Genomic DNA, 21,309 nt, shown 5'->3' with positions numbered 1-21,309 from the left:
GTCATAGGGTAGAAATATGTTTACGAGAAATGCAAATAATTTTTCAAATCAGTTGTATTATTTTACCTTCTCACTAGCACTTCCAAGTTCCAGTTGCTTCATATCCCTGCCAGTGTTTAGTCTTGTAATCTTTTAATTTTAGCTATTCTAGGGATCACTGCAGATGGTGACTGCAGCCATGAAATTAAAAGACGCTTACTCCTTGGAAGAAAAGTTATGACCAACCTAGATAGCATATTGAAAAGCAGAGACATTACTTTGCCGACTAAGGTCCGTCTAGTCAAGGCTATGGTTTTTCCTGTGGTCATGTATGGATGTGAGAGAGTCGGACTGTGAAGAAAGCTGAGCGCCGAAGAATTGATGCTTTTGAACTGTGGTGTTGGAGAAGACTCTTGAGAGTCCCTTGGACTGCAAGGAGATCCAACCAGTCCATTCTGAAGGAGATCAACCCTGGGATTTCTTTGGAAGGAATGATGCTAAAGCTGAAACTCCAGGTCTTTGGCCACCTCCTGCGAAGAGTTGACTTGTTGGAAAAGACTTTGATGCTGGGAGGGATTGGGGGCAGGAGGAGAAGGGGACAACAGAGGATGAGATGGCTGGATGGCATCACTGACTCGATGGACATGAATCTGAGTGAATTCCGGGAGATGGTGATGAACAGGGAGGCCTGGCGTGCTGCGATTCATGGGGTCGCAAAGAGTCGGACACGACTGAGCGACTGAACTGAACTGAGGGATGGCATTTCACTGTAGTTTTCCTTTTTTGACTCATGATGCCAAGGACCTTTTCTTGCTTTCATCTATCTTCTGTAAAATTTATGTTTTAGTCTTTTGCCCATTTTTTATTGGGTTATCTCCTGATTTGTGATTTGTAGGAGTTTATTTGTAAATTCTCATTAGATACCTGTTTCATTAGTTTTAATGGTTACTCACTTGGTTATCTTAGATTTCCAACTAAGCAGTTATATGTTCTGTGAAGAATCATATTTTTGCCCTTTTTAGAATAACTTTACCTTTATGTATTTCTTTATTTTATGGCATTGACTAGAACTTTCTAAACTGTTGAACAGTAGGAGTGATAGCAGGAGTTTTTGTCCTGGTCTTGAATTTAATAACATTTAAAGTGTTATATTATTCTATTATTGGGAATGGATGTTGCATTTTATCTAGTATCTTTTCTGTTGAGAAGTTGGCATGAGTTTTCTTCTTTAATTCACTGATGTGATTTATTAATTTTGAAACGTCCATTCATCTTAGAATAAACCCATCTTGGTCCAAAGTGTATTATTAAGGCCGATAGATTTTATTTGTTGATACACAGGAATTTTTCAACTGTATTCTTGTAAGAATTGGCCTATAGTTTTGCTTGTTTGTTGCTGTTTTGGTGGAGGTGTTTACTTCTTCTGTGCATCTTTGCCAGATACTGTTTTTAGGGTTATACTAAACTAAATATTTGGAACATATTTTTAAATAAATCGATTATGTATGACACCTTTCCATTCCCATCCACCTATCCATTTTATACTCGAGTGACTTCCTTCATCTCACTCCTCCCCTTCCCTCATTTCTGGCCAGCGCTGAGCCCCAGAGAACCCTAAGCCCTCTGCTTAACTGCGCTCAGTCTCACTGCTGCAGGCAGAGGCATCTTTGGCTCCCTTGAGTTTTGAGATTTGCATTTTCTTTTGAAATGAGTTCTCATGTACTAAATTGGAGGGCATTTAATGATAGCACCTAGGGAAGCAGCAATCCCAGCCCACATGCTGGGCCATAAAATAGATTGAACTATGTGAAATCACTGGGAGTCCTCTTTTGACTAACCAAAGGGGCAGTTTCACATAGTTCAGTGTATACCTGGACTCTCTTCCAGATGTCTGGAAGCAGCTGGAGGCTAGGGAAGCCTTCACTTTTTGTCTTTTGGAGTCCCTGGAGGGAGATCCTTACATCAGTTGTGATGGGGGCCCTTGGCCTTAGGGAACAGCTACCTAAGAAACATTTTTAATGTTGTATTTGGATTTTTCTAGATTGTCTTGGAGGCTTTTGCTTTGATTCCCCCAGAGCTCCTCAGGAGAATGTTCAGTACACCTCTGTCATGAATCTTCCTAAACAGAAGGAACATCCTGCACACGTTACAGGCTCTGACTGGAAGCAATGGCTAATGCAATAAGCAATTGAAATTCTTCTTAATGAGTAAGGAGACCTTATAAAATCAAAGACGGTCTTAAGAAATTAACTAAAAACAATGAAACCTTGAACAGCATAGGTTGCAAGTTTTTTGCAATGGCTTCCTTCTTGGTTATCCTGATCCTACTTTGCCTACCGCCTCAGTTAAGTTCTCTACACAAAAACTAGGCTAATCTCTTTGACTTCTAGACCGATTCTTATTATTCTTGCCCCCAGTCCTCTAGTAACCCCCCATCTCATCACAATAGAAGCCCAAGTCCTCCAGGATTTGGGCCCCTTCCCCCATTATCTCCGACCTCCTCTCCCACTACTGTAGCAAGCATTTTCCCCTCTCGTCTGCACTGGAGCTGCCTTTCTGATGTTCAGACACACAGTTCCACCTCAGCACCGTTTTCTCTGCTGGAATCACTTCCCCTAGCTGTCTATATGCTTTGCTTCCTCACTTCCTTTGGGTCTTCTTCTTTTTTTTTTTTTTTTGGCTGCACCACGCAGCATGTGAGATCTTAGTTCCCCAACCAGGGATCAGATCCATTCCCGAAGCAGTGGACGTGCAGAGACTTAACCATCAGACCGCTGGGGAAGCCTCCCTTAAGTCTTTTTTAACCCTCCTCATCTCTGAGGTCTTCCCTGACCATCCTATTTTAAAATGACTTCTTTTCATAGCCTCCTATCTCCCTATAATTTTTGGCAGCATTTTTTTTTTTTACCATTTAATATCCAATATCATTTATTTGTTTAATGTTTATTGTCTAAGTTCTAGAATGTTACCTACAATGGCAACTCCATTACAGCAAGGATTCTTATCCTTTTTTCCTCCTTTGTATTCCCAGCACCGAATATAGTGCCTGTTACATGGCATGTGTTCAACAAATACTTATTGAATAGATTAATAAATAAATTTGAAGAGACTTTTTAAAAACATGCCCAGATTCTCCCCTGCCTCCCACATAGCTTGTTCTCATCCTAGGTGAATGAGAACTGTGCCTTCTGAGAGAAGAGAGAGTTCCTGATACATTCTAAAATCCACCACCTTTTCATGAAGACTTAGGGCCAGAGAAAGCACATAGGTGGAAAGACCCATTCTTGACACTGGTGAACTTTGTAACTGCAGGCAAGTTGTTTAACCTCTCTGCTGGTATCTGATCACCATCTGTAGCATTTCAAAAGAATATCTTATTTCCTTATTTCCTGTATAATGCTTTCCATAGCCTAGGACATTCTTTTTATTGAATTTAATTTTTTATCTTGGACCATAGTTGATTTACAATATTGTATTAGTTTCCAGTGTACAGCAGAGTGATCCAGTTATACGTATATGTGTTCTTTTCCAGAGCCTTCTCCCACATGGGTTATTACAGTGTACTGAGTAGAGCTTCCTGTGCTGTACAGTGGGCCCTTGTTGTTCATCTGTTTGATATATAGTAATATGTATCTGTTAATCCCAAACTCCTAACTTATCTATCCCTCACTCCCCTTCCCCCTTGGAAACCATAAGTCTGTTCTTTATGTCTGTGAGTCTGTTTCTGTTTCATAGCTATATTAATTTGTGTTCATATTTTAGATTCACCATATAAGTGATACCATATGATATTTGTCTTTCTCTCTGACTTCCTTCACTTAGTGTGATAATCTCTCTAGGTCCATCCATGTTGCTGCAAATGGCATTATTTCTTTCTTTTTATGGCTGAGTAATCCATTGTGTATATGTAGGGAATTCTTGTAGCATCTGTGTGTCTCCTGTATTCATGTAGATTGTACATCAGGATGTAAGAGTGTCCTCAAATGTAGGTCACCCTGATAGAGAGGAGTCTTTGCTCTATGTTCTCCCTGATCAGTCTGTCTCTCCTTTCCTGTAGAGACCACTGCTTATTCATTCCTTGATGCATTGCATTTAATATTTATGGACCTACCGTGTGCCAGGCACTGCTCTAAGAAGTATGGGAGCAACACAGATAATGAATTCACACATGTATTTCTGATACTGTGCTACATACTTTCCATGCAGTTTATTTATCATTACTCTTTGAAGTATAGTTGATTTGGGGCTTCCCTGGATGCTCAGTGGTAAAGACTCCATCTACCAGTGCAGGAGATGCAGGTTCATTCCCTGAGTTGGGAAGATCCCCTGGAGATGGAAATGGCAGCCCACTGCAGTGTTCTTGTTTGGGAAATCCCATGGACAGAGGAGCCTGGAGAGCTACAGGCCATGGGGTCACAAAAGAGTCAGACATGACGTAGCGACTAAATATCAAATAGTTGATTTATAATGTTGTACTAATTTCTGCTGTACAGCAAGGTGACTTAGTTACACACACATATACATTCTTTTTTATATTCTGTTACATTATGGTTTATGCCAGGAGACTGGATATAGTTTTCTGTGCTATACAGCAGACCTTGTTGTTTACCCACTCTGAATGTAACAGTTTGCATCTACCAAGCCCAGACTCCTAGTTCATCCCTCTCCCTCCCCACCCGTTGGCAACCACAAGTTTGTTCTTTATCTTTACATGTATTTTTAGTTTGTTATTTTTTAGAGAAGGAGACTATTACTGGTGTTTTTATTGGAAGTACATCTGAGATGCCCCCTAATTACACCTACAGTACCCTTTATTGTAACAAAATCTCTTATTTCCCTAAGGAGTATTAGAAAATTTTAGTGGAAATGGAGGGAAGCAGTCTAATGCTTGTGTGTGAAAGAAAGGCAGATCCTCTTTTGCTAAAGCCCCATTTGCCCTAGTTCTTAAATAGGATTCAGTCAAGGTAGCTTTTTTCTCTTTTTTTCTTTTTTCCTTTCTAGCTGCAAAGGCAAAAGCAAGTTCCTGCTGATGAAAGGTGTGAGAAGGTCAGCCCTGAGGGTGGAAACCCGTGGCTAGGAGAAGGATCTGGAGGCTTGTAGCTCCCAGCTCAGCAACTCCAAGCTTCTCAAGTCTCTAGGAGAATTTAGCCACCTCCCCCTTCCCCAGTCCCCCAGTCCCCAGTTCTCTTGTACTCTGCAAGGATCCCCCACTTAGGAGCGCCATAGGCTCTGCAGTCAAGCTGCTTGCTTGGAGTGTGGCTCTAGCACTAACCAGCTGTGTGACCTAGGGAAGATTGCTTAACTTCTCTGACCCAAGGTTCTCTTCTGTAAAATAATCAGGGCCCCAGATAAAAGTACCAAGAGAAAGAAAATACAGCTCCAGCCTTCAGCTTTTCACAGTCTGAAACAAGTATCTCTAGTTTCATGTGGTAATAGACACGTGGACAGAGGGCTCCAGGGCAGGGAACACAGGGTTGGAGATATAGGATGCCTGCACAGAAGGGGACACTTGTAAGCCAAGTCTTCACCCCCCCCAAAAAAAAACCATTTTACCAGCAGAAAAGTGAGCAGAGTTGTTCAGAAATGAAAGGGTAAGGTTTGTGTAGGGAGGAAGAATAGTTCAGACGGACTGGAGGACTGGACATGTTAGGCAGAAGAAATAATAGGAGTTATCCTCGGAGTCATCTTGAAGGATATGCGAAGAGGTTCACATTTGAACCTAAGAGCATCTGGGATCTGTCAAAGGATTTAAGCAAGCAAGCAAAACGGTCAACTCTGTTTATGTGAAGGACGGATCAGAAAAGGTAGAATTATCCCCAAGTAATCTTGGAGCGACTGAGACAGACGGAACAGATAGGAAGAGTTGTAATCAAGACACATTTTGGAGAATAAATGAAATGGCTTGGTGACCCATGTACTAAGCTCTCAGAGTGGCAGTAGGGTGGAGCAAAAGTTCATGGGGCCAGAAGAGAGGTAGGATCGTGGTGCTTATCTCCAAATAAGGTTAGAAGCACCCTGTGTCCTGGGATTATCTGTGGAGCACATCTCCACCCAGTTCAGTTCAGTTCAGTCGCTCAGTCATGTCCAACTCTTTGTGACCCCATGAATCGCAGCACGCCAGGCCTCCCTGTCCATCACCAACTCCCGGAGTTCACTCAGACTCACGTCCATCGAGTGGGTGATGCCATCCAGCCATCTCATCCTCTGTCGTCCCCTTCTCCTCCTGCCCCCAATCCCTCCCAGCATCAGAGTCTTTTCCAATGAGTAGAGTAAAAATAATATGTTTTTTCTTTATGATTGTTCATTCCACTGAGCATGTTGGTTTAATTCACTAACCGTCATGTTTCCCTTTAGAGGGCATCTTTACTAGAGAATCTCATCCTCCCATCTTCCCTAAACTGTGTGAATTCTTAGTTTTGATGGAATGTTTGGGATGACAAAGATGCTTACAATGCTGGGTGAATTCTTAATTATTTCCAATGCATCTTAATGTTTTTATTTTTTTTTCTTCAAAAGCCAGCGAAACGCCTTGTAACAGTTAGAGTCATCACACAATGCCCAAGCTTCTAAAGACGCTCTCCTGTTCCCGAGTGAAACTTTTCCTTTAAAGAACAAATTTTCACCTTGTTCCTTTTTTTCTATTAAGAATTGATGGACCTCTAAAATGTCTTAGCAGAATAGATTGTTTTACCTTCAACTTAAATACGAAAGTCTTTTCTGTAGCCCTTTAACTTTTGAAATTCTCCTTGTGTTCACCGAGGACAGTCTTTGACTAGACATGCTTCCTGGGAAAATAGAAGTATTAAAAAAACTCATGCGTGAATCTTAAAGAATTTATTAGGGCAGCAAGTTGAGAAAGAATAAGTCTCATCAGGACTCCAGTACCCAAAAGTCTTGTGCTTGGTGCACCAAGGTTAGAATTCACCTCTTCTCTTCTGTGTCTGCTTTTAAAGTTCACGTGTTCCTACGATGCTGAATTAGGCAGCTTTAGTCAGGAGCCCTCACCATTTCTGACCTCCTCAGTTCAGTCACTCAGTCATGTCTGCCTCTTTGCAACCCCATGAATCGCAGCACGCCAGGCCTCCCTGTCCATCACCATCTCCCGGAGTTCACCCAAACTCATGTCCATCAAGTCGGTGATGCCATCCAGCCAGCTCATCCTCCGTTATCCCCTTCTCCTCCTGCCCCCAATCCCTCCCATCATCAGAATCAGAGTCTTTTCCAATGAGTCAACTCTTCACATGAGGTCCCTCTAGATCTCCCCCTCAGAGACAGTCGCACACTCCACCAAGTCCTATCTCCTTAACCACAATTCTGATAACACGGTTGCCTTGCTCCAAAACTTGATTGTCTCCTCTTGCCTACCAGCTGATGTCTGAGATCAGGGAACTATATGACATCAGGGCTGAGAAAGACTTTACATTGTTAACCACTCCATTCCTCTCTAAAGCAGAGAAATCTGCTGAACAGATAGTAAATCCTCCCCCTTCACAGACAAACAGACCATGATTTTGGATTGTGATAGAGGAGGATATTCTAAATCTTCCTGTGTCTTCCCCTGTGTCTGGCCCTGGTTCTGAACCTTTGAACCATTAAGAGTGAGTTTAGTCCCTCTTTTGTACGACTCCACTTCAAATCTGCGCTGACAAGAGTCTTGTCTTTCTCGAACCTTTTCCTGAAAATTTAATACCTCCTCATTGTTCCTCGTGAAATACTGATCCCGTCCGTCTCACAGTAGTTGCTCTTCTCACCGTCTTTCAGGTGATCACACATCTCTAAACTGCAGGTGTCCAGAACAGAATTCAGGTTTCAGGTGCATTGTGGCTGGTGTATAACCTCCCTCCCTAGCCTGTACCTCTATTGATGTAGCCTAAAGCAAAATTGGGCTTCCCAGCTGGCACTAGTGGTAAAGAACCTGCCTGCCAATGCAGGAGACTAAAGGGACATGGGTTCAGTCCCGGGGTCGGGAAGATCCCCTGGAAGAGGGTAGGGCAGTCCACTCCAGTATTCTTGTCTGGAAAACCCCATGGACAGAGAAGCTTGGCAGGCTACAGTCCTTGGACTTGCAAGAGTTGGACATGACTTAGTGACTAAATCACTTTGATGGGAACTTGCTGGACTTCCTTGGTGACTCAGCAGTAAAGAATCCACCAGCAATGCAGGAGACACAGCAGATGCAGGTTCGACCCCTGGGTGGGAAAATCCTCTGGAGGAGGGCATGGCAATTGCTCCAGTATTCTTGCCTGGAGAATCCCATGGAAGAAAAGCCTGGCAAGTTACAGTCCATAGGGTCATAAGGAGTCGGATACGACTGAAGCAACTCAGCACACATGTACACATGTGAACTCGTCAGCCAGCCCCTAGATTATACTCTTAGAAGCCTCTAAGGGGAAGCCCCAGTCATGTGGGACAGTCAGGAACCACACCATCCCCACACCAGAGGAACCAATCCTCTGAGTCCTCACCAGTGCACCAGTCCAGACGGGAATCCCAGACTCAGTCACGTTGCAGGTTAAGCATGAGGATATGTAAGCAAGCAACAGAGGCTTCCTTCTAGCTTGAGCAACTGTGAGCCATATAGCATCGTGTGATATGAACATATAGCAGCCATCCTGACTCACGGACTCACTTCTCCTTTTGCCTTCATGATTCTAAGGGAGTTACATGAGAAGGTGATGGTATTTTGGTATAGGATAGCAATGGCACCCCACTCCAGTACTCCTGCCTGGAAAATCCCATGGACGGAGGAGCCTGGTGGGCTGCAGTCCATGGGCTCACTGGGAGTTGGACACGACTCAGTGACTTCACTTTCACTTTTCACTTGCATGCATTGGAGAAGGAAATGGCAACCCACTCCAGTGTTCTTACCTGGAGAATCCCAGGGACGGCAGAGCCTGGAGGGCTGCCATCTATATGAGGTCGCACAGAGTCGGACATGACTGAAGTGACTTAGCAGCAGCAGCAGCAGCAACATAGAGAAGTATAAAATTGGACAGACTAGATATTTTTGGAGGGAGAAATAACATGGCTTACAGATGTGGGAGGGTGAGAGGAGATGAGGAATACAAAATCTAATGACTACCAGATTTGGGGAACTGCTCGGAGGATGTGTTTACCAAACTGAAATGGAAACGATGGGTAGGATGGCTGGGAGCAGGAAAGGGAAATAAGTTCCAGATTTGAAATATCAAGTTTGAGATGCCTATTAGACAATTAACCTGACACCTAAGGAAGGCACTTGGATGAGTTTATAATGCAGGAAGAGGTGGGCATGGAGACATAAATGTTGGAGTCATCCATGTACACATGTGGCATTTTAAACTAGGGAAGCAGATAAAATCAGAAAAGATAGCGATGTCAATATTTTTGGTCAACTGTAAAGTGATCTAATATATATGTGATGTTGTTATCCTATGTATTCCTAACTGAGCATATCATTAGTCGGAGTAATACTTTCTAGTGTAGGGCCAGTCCTGTGGAATTAGATCTAGAATCATTTGAGGGAATGATTCAAAAAAGGAAAAGGAGTGGGCTGATGGCAGTCGTCTCCCAGGGCCCTGTGAGGGCTGCTGGCTTCTCTCGTCCCCCAGCACCAGCTCGGAGAGCGTCATCCTCCAGGAACACTTCCAGTGCAATTAATCATGTTAATATCTATAAATAAAGTGCAATCAACAGTTACTTTAACAGTGCATGCTAATTATTGGTAGGATCTGTCACTGAAAAAGGATGTTTTTGCCAATTTTGTCACGTCTGGGTCAAGTACCAGGAATACGGTGGGAGTTTCTGAGAAAACTGAATGACCAAATCATTGCAAGCTTCCATTTACAGGTGAGCCAGGTTTGGGCCATCAGTGTGATTGTTACAGTGAAAATTAATGACCCTTGAGAGAAGTGTTGCAACTGGAATTTCCTCTCTACCTGATAAATAATTATTTCACCCTGCTTTATCTCACAAGTGTTTTTTGTTTTTATGAGAGACTCTGTAAGAACAGGATTTCTCAGTGAGTCAGTAGTGCTGGGGGATACGGGGTGGGTGGTAACCAGATGTCCCATAGCTTAGTGGCTTCCTGGAAATTTGACCCAAAGTCTTGAGGAAGCTAGGCTACGGGCGCTGCAGCAGATATCCAAGACCTCTTGCACCTCTTCATGTGTGCATCGGTTCATGAAATACTAAGCTACTCGTTAAGTGTCTGCCACTAGGAAAGATGGAGAAGTCAGACTCCCTCTAGAAGAGTGCAAAGACCAGTGAGAATGAGAAGCATACATCAGATGTAGTAATATTAGCCACCTCTTATTTACTACAGATGCAGATTGTCTCATTTGATCTTTTTAACAACACTAGACCTTAGATTGGAGAAGGAAATGGCAACCCACTCCAGTATTCTTGCCTGGAAAATCCCCTAGACAGAGGAGCCTGGCAAGTTATGGTCTATGGGGTCACAAGAGTTGGACACGACCGAGCGACTAAGCACATACACAGGGCTTAGATGGTAAAGAATCTGCCTGCAATGTGGGAGACCTGGGTTCGATCCCTGGGTTGGGAAGATTGCCTGGAGAAGGGCGTGGCAACCCACTCCAGTATTCTTGCCTGGAGAATCCCCATGGACTGAGAAGCCTGGCCGGCTACAGTCCATGGACTCACAAAGTCGGACATGACTGAGCAACTAAGCACAGCACAGCACTAGTTTCCAAATGAAGAAACTAAAAGCAGAGAATTGATAAACTGAGAAATTATGTAGTTTATCTAAGGTTGCATAATAATGAATCACTAAGACTTCACCCTGTTGTTCCACACGTCCAGACTTCAGGACTTTTAAATAACAAGTCCTCTATATGTTTATACCCCTAGCTTCAATTCTCAGTCTTCAAACCAAACACTTTCAGCTGTTTGTTTCAAAATATGCCTCCATATTTTTTAATGCTCTATTTTATTTTTTAGTTTTAGATTTCTATCAAATTTTGTTACAAAAGTTGAAGATTTAGCTCATAAGTGTGCTACACGAACACACTCTTGCTCCTCCAACTTCTCAAAATAGTAATATTACAAATTTGTTGAGATAGTTATTCCTATCTGTATCGTTATTATGTAAACTTAGTTTATAGCTGAACCATTTAGTGTGATTGCGTTCTTTGTTCCACCCAGGAGTTTGTATTTCTAGCCTGGCTCTTACTCCTGATCTCCATACTCGTATTTAATTGGCTCCCTGACCTTCCCATTTGGATCGCACATTTAATGCATACAGAACTGAGTTCTTGGTCTTTACCATAGCCTTCTCTGGTGGTTCAGAGGGTCAAGAATCTTCCTGCAATGTAGGAGACTCGGGTTCCATCCCTGATTCTGGAAGTTCCCCTGGAGAAGGGAATGACAATCCATTCCAGTATTCTTGCCTGGAGAATTCCATGGACAGAGGAGCCTGGTGGGATACAATCCATGGAGTCACAAAGAGTCGGGCACAACTAAGTGACTAACACTTTCACTTTCCCATAGCCCAGTGCCTCCTCCCTCTCCATTTAGAAGTGCAAGTTATTGGCAATTCCACCTTCTCATTAACTCAGACCAAAAGTACTGGAATCATCCTTGACTACTCTCTTTCTATCATTTATTCTATTAGAAAACTCTGTTGTTTCATCTTCAAAATTTGATCCTCTCTCTCCACTGTTTTCTGTGGACCAATCCATGTCACCTCTCACCAGGTTCGTTACGGTCATCTCCTAACTACTGGCCCTGCTGCTGCCCTTGTCCCCTCAGACTCATCTCAACACAGAAGCCTGAGTGATCACATTAAAATAAAACCACATTATGCTGTTTCTCGGCTTGAATCTTTTAATGACTTCCATTCCCACTTAGAGCAAAGTTCTTATGATAACCTGCGTGATTCGGTCCCTCACAAGCTCTGTGACCTGCCTGTTTTTCCCTCCCTTCTCTTCTTGCTATCTCCTTTCTCTTCTGCAGACACAGCAGGTACACTCCCACCTCACGGCATCTGTGCTTGCTCTTTGATCCGTGTGCAGTTCCCCCCCGGTTAGCTGCATTACAGCTTTCTAACCTCATTTCTAAAGGTCTTCACTCAAAAAGGAGCTCTATTATGAAGCCTTCCCTACTTAACATTTTATTTAACTCTCTTCAATACTATTTAATCCCTGTTCTGGACTTTTTTCTTCTCTGCATTGTATTACACGTGTGTGTATTATATGTGTATCTATATGTGTGTGTGTGTGTGTGTGTGTGTGTGTATGTATGTGAATGTCTATATACAGTTGGTTTTGCTCATTGTCAAGCTTTAGACATAAGAAATACAAGACTCATGATGGCAAATGGCTTTTGCCTATTTGGTTCCCTGATGGATTCCTAGTAGCCTGAAGGTGGTGGTTTAGTCACTAAGTCTTGTCTGACTCTCTGTAGCTCCAGGCTTCTCTGTCCATGGGATTTCCCAGGCAAGAATACTGGAATGGGTTGCTGTTTCCTTCTCCAGGGGATCTTCCCAACCCAGGAACTGAATCTGCGTCTCCTGGATTGCAGGTGAATTCTTTACCACTGAGCCGTCAGAGAAGCCCCCCCTGAAGAGTACCTGACAAATAATTGTATCCCATAAATGTTTCTTGAATGAAGAACAAACAAATGAGTTATCTTGATTTTATTTGCTGTGGGGGTTGTGTGTGTTCACATGCCTATCACTAACTTGTTCCAAACTCTGTCAGATGTTTAAGTTTCTTAGTAAGTACATTAAGTTCTGTTTCTTTCTGAGGAGGACAGCGTTTGAGGGCACAGAGCAAGGAGTAAGTGGAGAGGCAAATGAAGAGAACTGGTACATAAGACGAATGTCCGTACGTGCATGAGTCCGTTTCTGAGCTCTCTATACAACTCCATGGGTTTATGTGCCCGGCACAAATGCTCTGCTAGCCCAGTAGCATTCTAGTTAAGTCTTCCTATCAGGTAGACTAGGTTCTCCCAATTTGTTCTTCTTCAAGAGAATCTTGGTTGCTTAGTACTTTGCTTGTCCAGGTTAAATTTAGAATCAGTCTGTCAAATTGTAATTTGATTGGAATTACATTTAGCCTGTAGATCAGTTTGGAGAATATCTATGTAATATTGAGTTCTTCCAGTCTCTGGACATAGTATATCTCTTCATTTATTTAAACCTTCCTTAACTTTACTCAATAATGCTCCACCATTTTTCTATAAAGAAATAGTATACAGTTTTAGGTAAATTTATTCCAGGGTTTTGATGTTTCCTGATGCTGTTTTAAATAAAGGGTTTTTTTTTTCTTCTATTTTTTAACCTTTTTTTCAGGTACATAAAAATTAAATCTATTTTTATTTACTTATAGCCATCAACCCACCAGTCATCAATAAGCATGCTTATTAATTGTAATAATCTATGTATAGCTTAAAAAAAAATTTTTTTTTTTTTTTTGCCATGCCACATGGCTTGTGGGATCTTAGTTCCTCGGCTAGGGATCAAATCCAGGCCCTTGGCAGCAAAAGCATACTGGACCACCAGGGAATTCCCCCAGGATTTATTTCTTTACACAGGAGAAATAAATAACAGAATGAATGCTTCATGTCAAAACATTATACCATTTATTTCTTTTCTATACCTTATTTCCCTAGCTAAGCCTGAAGTGCAGTGTAGAGTATAAGCAGTAGGTGTCTTCTTTCTTACGTTAATTGGGTAGCTTTTCACATTTCACAGTAAGTACATCACTGCTGTAGCCTTGTTTTTAGAGGCCCACCATCAGATAAATTCCTCTTCTATATCTGGTTTGTTAAAAACTTTTACCATAATAGATGCTTGATTTTTATCATATTTTTCTACATTCGCTTAGATAATTACATGATTTTCCTCTTTATTATTTTACTGTGAACAACCATATTTTTAAAACATCATATGTAAATTAACCTCATAAACTTGAGGTAAAACACATGGAAGTAATGTGCTCTCATTTTCATGTTTTTCTTCATTCAGTTTTCTCATATTTTGTTTAATTTTTTAAAAATCTCACTTCAAAAAATCTGTACATTATGTCTAATTTTTATAATCTGTAAAAATGTTAAGGTGGATGTAAAAGTGTTTATAAAATAATTTTTTTATCTGTTTAGTGTTTTTAGTAAAGATCCACAGTGGTGTTACATTTCAACCATGACATGATTATTTCTGCCTTTCTCCCCAGCCCCTCTTTTTTACCTGTTTTAACAAAGGTTAACAGTTTTTATTTAGCCTTTTCAAAGCTAACTTTTGGCTTCATTGATTTTCTTTAAATATATTGTTTTTATATCATTAATTTCTGCTTTTAAATTTATTATTTCCTTTCTTCTACTTAGTTTGGATTTAATTTGTTGTTCTTTTTCCAAGTTATTTTGTTCCATGTTACAGTTTTTAAAGCTAAAAATTTTCCATTAATTTGATTCTTAAGCATTTGTGTGGGGAAGATCCTACAGTTCTCTTCCTGTGTTTCTTTTACTCTCGTATGACTACCATACTCACACCTCTGACACCAGACATGGTGGGGTTTTTCTTATATATCTCACAGGCAGTTCTGAGACCAGCTGGGCGTCTTACAGTTTAGCTCAATTTGACACTGTCTACCTGATTAAGGACCCAGTCCCATGAGACTTCCCGGCTTCAAATGCCAGTCACAAGGAGCAAGTGCCCAGATTACCCACAACTTCTGTCCAGCTTGGCTACAGGTCAGATGGTCCCATGACCTCCTCCTTGGATTCCGTTATTTGCCACAACAGCTCACAGAACTCAGGGAAACCTTTACTTGCTTTACCTGTCTATTAAAAGATGTGATAAGGAATACAGATGAGCAGAGATGCATTGGGTGAGGTCTGGGAAGGTCCTGAGCACAGCAGCTTCTGACTCCATGGAGCTGGGGGATGTGTCACTTTCCTGATACATGAATGTCTTAACCAACCTGGAAGATCTCTGAAACCAATATTTTCAATAATTTATGGGGGCTTTCTAATGTAGGCATGGTCAATTATCAGCTTCATTTCCGGCCCTCTCCCGTATCTGGAGAATGGGTGGGGGGTGGTACTGAAAATTTTGAGTTTTTAATCACGGCTTAGTCTCTTTGGTGACCAGTTCCCATCCAGAAGCCATCAAGGAACCTACCCACAGTTGCCTCACTCAAACAGAAGATGCTCCTAGCGCTGTTAGTACTCTTATCACTTAGGGATTTACAAGGGTTTTAGGAACCCTGTGTCACGAGCAGGGATGAGGACCGTAAGTGCAATATATTTCTGATTTTCATTGTGGTTTTTACTTGGAACCGTGGTTATTTGGAAGTGTATTTCTTAGTTTCTAAACATATAGAAACACTCTATCTTTTTATTATAGAGTTCTAGTTTAATTCCATTATGATCAGCCCTTATCCTATCTAATACCTCTGCCAGTCCCTGCTGTTAACCTAACTTCCTTCCAGAATGTCTTCTGTGTCATCAACTGTTGATCTCTGGGTGAGAATGTGTGATGGTTAGGTACACAAGCGATGGACCACAACCACTTCTCCCCTTCTCAGTACAGGAAAAGATGTGTGAAAAGGCAAGCTGAACGGAGGGCACTATGTATGTATAGTAAAGAATTGGCTCAACAAGCTTGGGGTACCTAAACCCTGCACATTCTACAAAAGGGACTAGACCTTGACTGAAAGAGTGGGGTGTCATGCCCTCCTCTAGGGATTAAACCCAGGTCTCCTACATTGCAGACAGATTTTTTAAAAACCATCTGAGCCACCAGGGAAGCCCATAATTTATGATGGTTACTTGGGTTTGTTCATTTAAGGGCTCTAGGCTACACTGATCGCCCTCTGATGAAGGGAGTAAAGACTGACCAGCTAAGATTAGTCATGCGGGTACTCCTTACCACCCGCAGTAAGAACATTGGGCATCAGGGTTTAGGTGAGCTTTCCTCATTGGTGATACTTAGTGTGTTTTGTCACACATCACTGTGGGGAGTATCAAGTGCTGTATGTGTGACTCCATTGGAAAAGGGCAACTGGAAACTAATGCCTGATTTCTCTCAGACTCCACCCAATGTAATATTTTTTTCTTTGCTGATTTAAATGCGTCCTTTTATTGTAAGAAACCATATGAACATGACTTAGCAACTAAATTACCCCCACCACCATGAGTATAATAGCCTTTCTGGGTCTTTCTAATGAATCCTCAGACCTGAGGGTGGTCTTGCGGACCCCCAGGACGTGTGTATGTGTGCAGAGTCACTACAGCGGTGTCCAACTCTTTGTGACCCTATGGACTGTAGCCCACCACCAGGGTCTTCTGTCTGTGGGATTCTCTAGTCAGGAACACTGGAATGGGTTGCCATGCCCTCCTCCGGAGAGGAGCTTCCTGACCCAGGGATCGAACCTGTGTCTTTTATGCTCCTGCATTGGCTTGCTTGCTAAGTCACTTCAGTCACGTCGGACTCTTTGTGACCCCATGCACTGTAGCCTGGCAGTCTCCTCTGTTCAAGGGATTCTCCAGGCAAGAATGAGGTGGGTTCTTTACCACTAGTGCCACCTGGGAAACCCAGTACAGTGGTGCTTAAAAATTATTGAGACTGGGATATCAAAACTCTGTTGATAATGATTCCATGCCTAACTTTATAACCTACTATAAAACCAAAGTTCATTAATTTTGGCAATGTTAATATCATACAAGTGGTACTAAAGAATAATTATTCAAAACATCCAGTTATCTATATCAGATGAAAATATGAGATTGCCCCCACTTCTTCATGAGGATCTTCACAAAATGACAAGCAGTAAAAGATTTTTGCTTTGACCCTTCAGTTATAAATACAGACAATTAAGGATGTCCTAGAATCTGAGGAAAACCAACATTATGAAAGAGAAGGTCCAAGGTAAACAAATAGATCAACTGGTCACTGGAGAAAAAGAGATTAAAGCAAGAGAAAAAAATTCCAATTAACATTAATCACTGAGGACCAAGCAAAATCAGTGAAAACAAGAAATCTAAATACCTTTTGGGGAAATTACAGAAGATACAAGTACAAAGTAAAAGTACAAAGAAACAATCTTAAAACCTCCTTGAGGGGGAAAAAAAATCTACAAAAGAATGACATCAAACACCCTAGCTAGAACATGAAGTACTAGAAGGTATTGTGACAAAGTAGAAGATTCTAAGATAAAATAATTTTAAGCTAAATTCTGTGCCCAGCTAACTTTCTGTAAAGAATTAGAGCACAATAAAGATTACTCTAACTACCTGTGAACCTTCACTGGGAAAAAAGTACTCAAGGACACACACAAGCAAAGTGTATCTTAAAATGGGAGATAATGGGTTTTATGAAACTGCAGTGAGCATTGAAATAAATATGTTAACCATAGTTTAAATGTTTGCTAATACTTTGTCTATGAAACAATGGAATGGAAATAAACCATATTTTGAAAGACAATGTCGTAATAAATTCCAAGGGGAAGAAGATTTGGATACAAAATTAACAAGCTTGACTTAATAAAAATATAGAAATAAGTCCCTTGTGAATAGAGGATAGGCATTATTTTTCGATACATTTGAGCGCAAATGCATGGGATAGGATAGGATAATTTTTAAATGGTTGAAACCATCAAGGCATTCTCTGAACTCAAGACAATAAAACCAGAAGACAAAATTATAGTCCTCTGTAAAATCTGTCTTTTCAGAATTTTAAAATTTCCATTAATTTATGTACCACAAAATTAATCAATTTTAAGTGTGCAAGTTTGTCACCTATATATAGTCATATAACCACTACCATTTGGTTCAAAATAATTTTTAATATCTCTTATGACTTTTTTCTTTGACCTATAGATAATTTAGAAAAGTATTGTCTAATTTTCAAATATTTAGAGATTTTTTAGATATCTATGGTTGAATTCTACTTTAATTTTATTATTGTTAAAGAACATACTTTGTGTGATTTCATTCATTTTGAATTTAATGAGAATTTTTTAATGACTCAGAATATGATTCATCTTGCTGAATGTTTATATTTGAAAAGAATGGGCATTTTGATCATTTGATGGAGTATTAATAGGTAAAGTGTCAATTACGTCAGGTTGGTCGATAATATTATTCAAGTCTTTTATATCCTTAACTTATTTTTTGCTTGCTTGTTCAATGAATTACTGATAGTGTTGGAATCGCTAATTCTACTTGTGTGTTTGCCTATTTCTCCTCTTAATTCTATCTCATTTGTTTAATGTATTTTGAAGTTCTGTTATTAGAAGCATATGCATTAAGATTATGTCTTCTTGATGATTTTAGCCTTTGTCAATGAAATATCACCTTCCTCCCTGGTAATATTCCTTGGTCTGGAATCTTGATATTAATATAACCACTCTAGCTCTCTTTAGATTACTGTTTACATGGCCTGATTTTTTTCATCCTTTAAACCTATCTTTGTCTTGATATTTTAAGTGGGTTTCCTGTAGACAGTGTATATAGCTGGGTCTTGCTTTACAGTCCTATCAGAAAATTTAAATCTTTTTAATTGAAGTTATCAGGTATATACATTTAATGTAATTATCAAGATGGTAGTGTTTAAATCTGTCTTTTCTGTTTGTTCCACCTGTACTTTCATTCCTTTTTTCTTTGCCTTTTTTTGAATTGAGCATTTGGAAGTGTGTTATTTAGTTTCCAAATATTTAGAGATTTCCCAGATTATCTTTTTGTTATTGATTTCTAATTCATTTCCATTGCAGCCAGAGAATATAGTTTGAATCTTCTCAAATTTAATTGAGACTTGTTTTATGGGCTATAATATGATCTTTCTTGTTCAGTGTTCTGGGTTCACCTGAAAAGATGTGTATTCTATTGCTGTTTGGTATTTCTTTAATGCCACTCATTAGGCCAAGTTAGTTGATAGTGCTATTCAGGTATTCAAATCTCTGACTGCAACTTGTTTATCCTCACAGTTCTATAAGTTTTTGCTTCAGATAATGAAATGATCCTCTTTTTCCTGATAATACTCGTTGCTTTTACATATACTTTGTCTGATATTAACTTAACCACTCCAGATTTCTTTCTATTAGTTTAAGTGTAGCATATTGTTTTTTATTCTTCTACTTTTAATGTATGTATACCTGTATATTTAAATTAAATTTCTTGTAGAGAGCATAATATTGGGTCTTGCTGTTTACTAAATTAGATAATCTTTGCTTTTCGTCTGGATGCTTAGATCTTTTACATTTATGTGATTACTGAAATTATTTTGTTTAAATTTACCATCTTACTATTTGTTTTCCATCATTTATGTCTCTCCCAGTCTTATTCCCTTTTTCTTTTTTTCTGCCGTCTTTTGGATTAACTTAATATTTTTAAAGCATGTATCTTATCCCTTTTGCTGGCTTATTAACTAATTTATAGTTAATAAATTGTGTTATTTTAGTCATTTCTTTGGGGTTTATGGTAGTATATGTTTTTAATATACAGAGCCTAACTTAAAGTGATAGTATTCTACTTATCTTCAGTACAAGAACCTTATAGCAGTGCTAGTTTCATATCTTCCCAGTGAATAACCCCAATAAAATTAAAATTTCTCTTTCTCAATATTAGTTTTTTTAGTCCCGGAGAAGACTCTAAATCTCCCTGTGTGGGTAACATACTCATCCCTGAACAGAAGACAGTGGACAGGGCCATGAATACTTTGGTCTGAATTCCTGCAGCAGCCCTTCTAGACCTTTATGGAATTGGGAAGGATTTCACCAGAAGAATCCAAGGGTAGGAATGCAAAAGTGTGCTAGCTAGACAAAGACTAGAACTATCACAGACCACTACAGGTAAACATCACAGAAAGAGTTTATAGGTTTTGCAGGGATAGAATTCATGCACATTTGCTATCAGTTCCCGATATATCTTGCCAACAATACTGACTTGGCCACACAAAGCAGAAGCAAATGAAGCATTTTTTGTATGACATTTTCCTTCCCCTTGTACCCCTACAGGGCATTTAGCCACCAGTGACACCTTTGCATATCTGATTTCTGTCAAGTTGGAAAAGAAGCCAAACACTCCATACTCTTTTGTATTTGATTTTTATCAGCATTCTGGAAAATTTTTTACTAACAATATAAGTACTTCTGTGTAAGGCAGTGTTTCTCAACCTTGGCACTACTGACATTTTGGACCAAATAATTCATTGTAGTGAGGGGCTCCCCTGTGCATTGTAGGATGTTTAGCAACATCCCTGGACTCTACCTACTAGATGTCAGTAACACCTGCCTCCCCAGTTGTAATAGTTACAGATTTATCCAAATAACAACAAATGTGCCAGGAGGGAGCAAAATTGCTTCTGGTTGAGAACCACTGATTTAAAGGGAATGTTTATACACATCAGGAGCCATAGATTCTTAACCCCAAATTAGTATGTGCTGATGGGGAGAAATCAGAGTTAGCATTAGGTTCCATCAACTCCTATTCCATAGCCCACAAACTGGTCACTTCTCAAGGGACCACATCTGTTGTCACCACGGCAAAAACAGCTTCCAGCACCTGGAAGAGAGCCGTGGTCAACAACCACAACAGATGTTAAGAGAGCAAGCAGATGGATGGATGAATGGATAAAGGACAAAAAGAAAAATGTGCGTGATTTTTCAGTGTTACTCTGGGGAAAGGAGTGACTTAGGTTGTATGTTTAAGAAAAGGAGATATTTTACTATTATACTCAAAAATGTTTGTACTTGAATTTTATCACTCTTACTTTCATAGTTTCGATAATTTTAAATGATTTATTTTTAAAGCACTTGGAAATCAAACCAAGCCTTTTCTCCCTAATAAATCTTTAATTTGCCTAGGTTTTTCTTCTAAGTACAAAAGTGGACTTTAGCTCTAGTTCACATTCTGAATATATAAGTAAATCTGAAGCATATTTTTTTTCTTTTAACTCATGAGCAAACAGCAATATAATGTAAATATTTGTGAATGAAAGAGGTTTATGTTGGAGGAAAATGTACTTAGCACAAAAGTAACTTAACACAGTACATTCAGTTGTGTGCCTTGGCCTTGAGGGTGGGGACTGGAGTAGATAGATCGTCACATCTCCGGCCCTACAGAGCTGATGCAGTGGGGGCCCTCAGAAATCGTGTGCTGAAAAAAATGATGATAGAGCTTCATACGTGTGACTTTGGTTGCTCCTGTTTTACTTTGTTCAGACCAAGATTGTTAGGGCAGGATGAGAGGAGAGGGGGTTTGAGCCCTCTGAGAAAAGTCCTCTGAGAAGAACAGATGTCTGGGCCTTTCTGCTTAAGGCAGACAGAAGAGGTCCAAGGGCAAGGGAGTAGGCCAGGGAGTGTAAAGAGAAAAAGGTAATTGATGGGAACAGCT

The 21,309-nt window shown here is 40.3% G+C and overlaps 1 protein-coding gene across 2 annotated transcripts in view; it reads left to right on the top strand.

The window, feature by feature from the left end:
• The window catches only part of SYT9 (synaptotagmin 9), a 211,948-nt gene that overhangs the window by 130,827 nt on the left and 59,812 nt on the right, over positions 1-21,309 (top strand). The window lies entirely within an intron of this gene.

The sequence above is a fragment of the Ovis aries genome, chromosome 15, assembly GCF_016772045.2.
Source record: "Ovis aries strain OAR_USU_Benz2616 breed Rambouillet chromosome 15, ARS-UI_Ramb_v3.0, whole genome shotgun sequence".
NCBI lineage: Eukaryota > Metazoa > Chordata > Mammalia > Artiodactyla > Bovidae > Ovis > Ovis aries.
Note: the sequence above shows the minus strand (reverse complement) of the source record. Positions and strands in the feature narration are given on the sequence as shown.